Source organism: Schistocerca gregaria, unplaced genomic scaffold (assembly GCF_023897955.1).
Source record: "Schistocerca gregaria isolate iqSchGreg1 unplaced genomic scaffold, iqSchGreg1.2 ptg000341l, whole genome shotgun sequence".
NCBI classification, from domain to species: domain Eukaryota; kingdom Metazoa; phylum Arthropoda; class Insecta; order Orthoptera; family Acrididae; genus Schistocerca; species Schistocerca gregaria.
Genome location: NW_026061805.1, coordinates 305001 through 310000, shown reverse-complemented (window position 1 = coordinate 310000; position 5000 = coordinate 305001).

Here is a 5000-nt window from a genome sequence, read left to right as displayed (position 1 = left end):
AAAGGTACGACGCCCTGTTTCTTCGGTTTCCCACGAAAGTTGCCATAGCAGCTCCCCTTTTTTCCTAATTTCTACTTTATTTTCTGTCCTGCTGCCCAGAATTTCCTTGGTTTTTTCCAAATTCCCCTTTTTAGTCCAGTACCAAGCGGCCTGCTCCCGAATTTTGATGTCCAGGGGGCAAAGCCCCATAATAACTAACAGGGCTCCTCCCGGTGTAGTTCTGTATGCCCCCACTGATCTCAGGATCATATTTCTCTGCACTCTCCTCACTGTCATGGCGGGCACCACCCTCGTGAGCCTGTGTGCCCAGACTCCGGATCCGTAACCCACTATGGATATTAGTATACTGTTATGATAGAGTTTGATGAGATGTGGTGGAAGATGAAACCGCTTATGCCCAATGGACATGAGGTTGTTGAGTACCTGTAAAGCTCTTTGAGTTACGGTTTCAATGTGTCTACTGAAAGTCCACCTCTCATCAATGATGATACCTAGATAGCGTGTCTCACGTCGCCGGAGAACTGGTGATCCATCTATCCTAACAGTTGGGTTACGAGCTAATTGTCCCTTTAGAAGAAGATAGGTAGACTTGGCCGGTGAAATTGTCATTTTTGTCTTGCGGCACCACAGTTGGAGTGTGTTTATTGCTCTCTCGATCTTAGGCTCTATGTCCTCTCGGCTACGGCCGCCGACCAGTAGGAGGAGATCATCTGCGTAGGCTATCACCTCCAGCACTTCGTCGCTTTGTTGTAATGTATCTAGTAAGGGTTCCATGTGGATGTCCCAGAACAGCGGACCCAGTACGGAACCCTGGGGACATCCCTTGGTGATAGTTTTCCTTACTCTTGTGCTAGCAGATGATAGCCAGACCTCCCGATCTTCACAATAGCTCCTCAGACAGCCATATAGCGGCCCTGGACACTCCTTCTCCCTTAAGCAGGAGAAGAGCGAAGGCCACCACAGGTTGTCGAAGGCGCCACTTATATCCACCATGATGCCAACAACGTACTTGTACGGGGTAGAGCCGCAGACCTCGGCCGCCAGGGCGATTGCATCAGATGCCGATCGTCCAGACCTGAAGCCAAACTGCCTGTTGCTCATTCCGCACAGCACTCGGTGTGCCGCCAGTCTATCAGCCAGAAGTCTCTCCAGAATCTTCCCAAGCAGATCAAGCAGGCAGATAGGTCTATAAGATTTGGTTTCTGCTGGGTCTTTGTCAGCCCCTTTCTTTATAATTACCACATTTGCCCTCTTCCATATTCGAGGGAACTTTTTCTGCTTGAGGCATTCGTTATATAAATGAGTTAGAGGGGCGACTATCTGGGGGGCCAGGAATTGCACCACTTCCGCCACAATACCGTCTGGCCCAGGAGCTTTTCCTCTCTTCAGGGAATTTATGTGGCCAGCTACCTCTTCTTCTGAGAATGGGTAGACTGCCATATCATTTTCATACGCATTGTTGTTATTCTCCCGCAGCTGCCGTTGTTCATCTGTCTCATCCGCTGTATCATCAGGCAACAGGGAGTGGAGAAGGACCTCAGCAGTTTCCTGCCAAGACCCCGTCATCCGGTCCCCATGCCTGACGGTTGAAAGCTCCATCGGAGAACGGATCTTTTCCCGGACAAGCCTGTAGGGAACTCCCCATGGGTCTAATGCTAGTTGGTTCAGAACAAAGTGTTCCCAACTTTTTGTTCTAACTTCCCGTAGCTGTTTTTGGAAGTTATCTTTGGCTTCCCGGTAAAGCTGCAGCCATCTTTGTCTTTCTTGCCAGACGACACTGCGCTGGTAGTGCCTCCTGAGCCTTCTGACCGACCGGCGCATCTCCTCTAGTTCAGCAGACCATGGTGATGGAGAGGCCGCCATGGCCCTCCTCCTCTGTTTGCATGTATTAGCTCTAGAATTACCACAGTTATCCAAGTAACGTGGGTACGATCTAAGGAACCATAACTGATTTAATGAGCCATTCGCGGTTTCACCTTAATGCGGCTTGTACTGAGACATGCATGGCTTAATCTTTGAGACAAGCATATGACTACTGGCAGGATCAACCAGGGAGCTGCGTCAACGAGAGCTGAGCAGCCGGCCGCCCGGGAGTGTGTCCCGAGGGCCCGCGCGAACACGCAAGCGTCCGCTCAATTATTCTGCAAACAGGAGGAGGCTGAGCTCCCCTGCACGATACACCTCGAAACCCTCTCAGGTCCCGGCGGCGCGCAGCGCCGTCCTAAGTACTTGGTCGGGTTCGAGAGAGGCGCAATCGCCCGGAGATAGGCGAGTAGACGCTTTCAGTGCGAACACCCGTGCTCCCAACTGAGCTTGCCGCTGCCGACAGAGGCCCGGGAGCGTGCTGTCGTGGCATTGCCGGCGGGAAACAACACGCGCCACCTACGGTGACCGGCAGCTCCAACGCCAGCGCCACAGAAGGGCAAAGCCCCACTTGGGTGCAGAAGCGAACTCTCCCAGCACAGCGCACGCGCCAACACGTCCGCAGAGCTGCGATACAAACCACCTGCGAGAACCGCTGGGGGCGACCGAGCAGCAGACGGCGTCGCGACGCCGAGTGCCGGGCGGCGGCGCATCCTCAACACACACAGTCCGCAATCGGACCAGCACACTGCAGATGTCCACCGCGCTTCGCACCGGGCTCGGCAGAACCCACTTTGGCCGCCTGGCGCCGCGCGCAGGGTGCGCCGGCGCATAGCTGGGACGCCAGCCGGGCCCGTCGGCCGGCGCTCCTGCCACTGGGCGCCCCCCACCAGCCGGCTGTAGTGCGTGCGCTCACGCAGCGCGCGGCCAGCACGCCGGGCGGCCCCCCCTCACCGGCCGGGGACTGTCCCGCCAAGCCACAGCCTCGTATCGCTTCATACCCACATGGCCAACTCAGGTTCGGGGGCATGGCGGGTACCGCCGAAACAACCGGTTCACAGATGTACCGATCGTCGCTATCACCGATGCACCTGCAGCGCGAACAACCGCTCAACAACTGATTTCCAGTTCATTTGCGGATCTTTGGCAGCAAACGTATACGTCAATCTACATTTGCGAAATCTACGATTCTGGCATGCCTGCATGTTATGTGTCACGACACGCTACATCAGCCCACATACACACTGCGGCATGTACACGAGAGAACACGTGGAAGATGGTCCGCGCACGTGTGCAATGTCCCTTGCGCGGTCGACTGTCAACCGGCCTCTGTAGCATGTCGCAGATGTGGAACGCGGTCCACCGTGCTATCATGTTGTGTGGGGCAATACGATTAAATAGGAAAACCCTCGTCGCTACATCAACAGACGGCTCACGCTGATTCCCGGCAGAGGGAGGAGGGGGGGGGGGGGCCAACATGCAATACTTTCGTCCGTACCTACTTACCACATGTCTGTACGGCGTACAACAGTGCAATCTCGCTGTAATGGGGAGACGAGACAAGTAGCATCGTGCACAACATATGGCCCTTATGATTCGCCATTGTAGGGCGCAGCCGGTGTACGGTCAAGCATGTGCCACATTATGTCACTCAGTACGTAACGACGGATGATCAGTGTGGGTTACGCGTACATCAGCGGACAGTCCACACAGGCCGTACCACAACGTACACTGACTGCATCGACAACCGAATGCAACTGAACAGCTGCAAGGCTCATTTCACAAACAAACGCCTGACCGACCAGCTTGGAAGGGCAGGAGGGGAGGGCGATATTCGTTCTGTAGCGGTACACCCTTCCAGTGGTTAGCGGGACTGTGTAGAAAGTACGCAACACTCGAAAGACCTTTATGTGAGGGTACGCACCATGGCATCAAGAAATACACATGACACCAGAGGATCCAAGCAGTGAACTATGTTCAGAGGGTTGCTGTTAGGCAAAGCTACATTCCTGTGACGTTACATGTGACAGTTAAGGTGCAGTGTAAGTTAGGTTAAGGTGCAGTGTAAGTTAGGTTAAGGTGCAGTGTAAGTTAGGTTAAGGTGCAGTGTAAGTTAGGTTAAGGTGCAGTGTAAGTTAGGTTAAGGTGAAGTGTAAGTTAGGTTAAGGTGCAGTGTAAGTTAGGTTAAGGTGCAGTGTAAGTTAGGTTAAGGTGCAGTGTAACTTAGGTTAAGGTGCAGTGTAAGTTAGGTTAAGGTGCAGTGTAACTTAGGTTAAGGTGCAGTGTAACTTAGGTTAAGGTGCAGTGTAACTTAGGTTAAGGTGCAGTGTAACTTAGGTTAAGGTGCAGTGTAACTTAGGTTAAGGTGCAGTGTAACTTAGGTTAAGGTGCAGTGTAACTTAGGTTAAGGTGCAGTGTAAGTTAGGTTAAGGTGCAGTGTAAGTTAGGTTAAGGTGCAGTGTAACTTAGGTTAAGGTGCAGTGTAACTTAGGTTAAGGTGCAGTGTAAGTTAGGTTAAGGTGCAGTGTAACTTAGGTTAAGGTGCAGTGTAACTTAGGTTAAGGTGCAGTGTAACTTAGGTTAAGGTGCAGTGTAAGTTAGGTTAAGGTGCAGTGTAAGTTAGGTTAAGGTGCAGTGTAAGTTAGGTTAAGGTGCAGTGTAAGTTAGGTTAAGGTGCAGTGTAAGTTAGGTTAAGGTGCAGCGTAACTTAGGTTAAGGTGCAGCGTAACTTAGGTTAAGGTGCAGCGTAACTTAGGTTAAGGTGCAGCGTAACTTAGGTTAAGGTGCAGCGTAACTTAGGTTAAGGTGCAGCGTAACTTAGGTTAAGGTGCAGCGTAACTTAGGTTAAGGTGCAGCGTAACTTAGGTTAAGGTGCAGCGTGGGTTAGGTTAGGGGCCAACGTGGGTTAGGTTAGGGGCCAACGTGGGTTAGGTTAGGGGCCAACGTGGGTTAGGTTAGGGGCCAACGTGGGTTAGGTTAGGGGCCAACGTGGGTTAGGTTAGGGGCCAACGTGGGTTAGGTTAGGGGCCAACGTGGGTTAGGTTAGGGGCCAACGTGGGTTAGGTTAGGGGCCAACGTGGGTTAGGTTAGGGGCCAACGTGGGTTAGGTTAAGGGCCAACGTGGGTTAGGTTAAGGG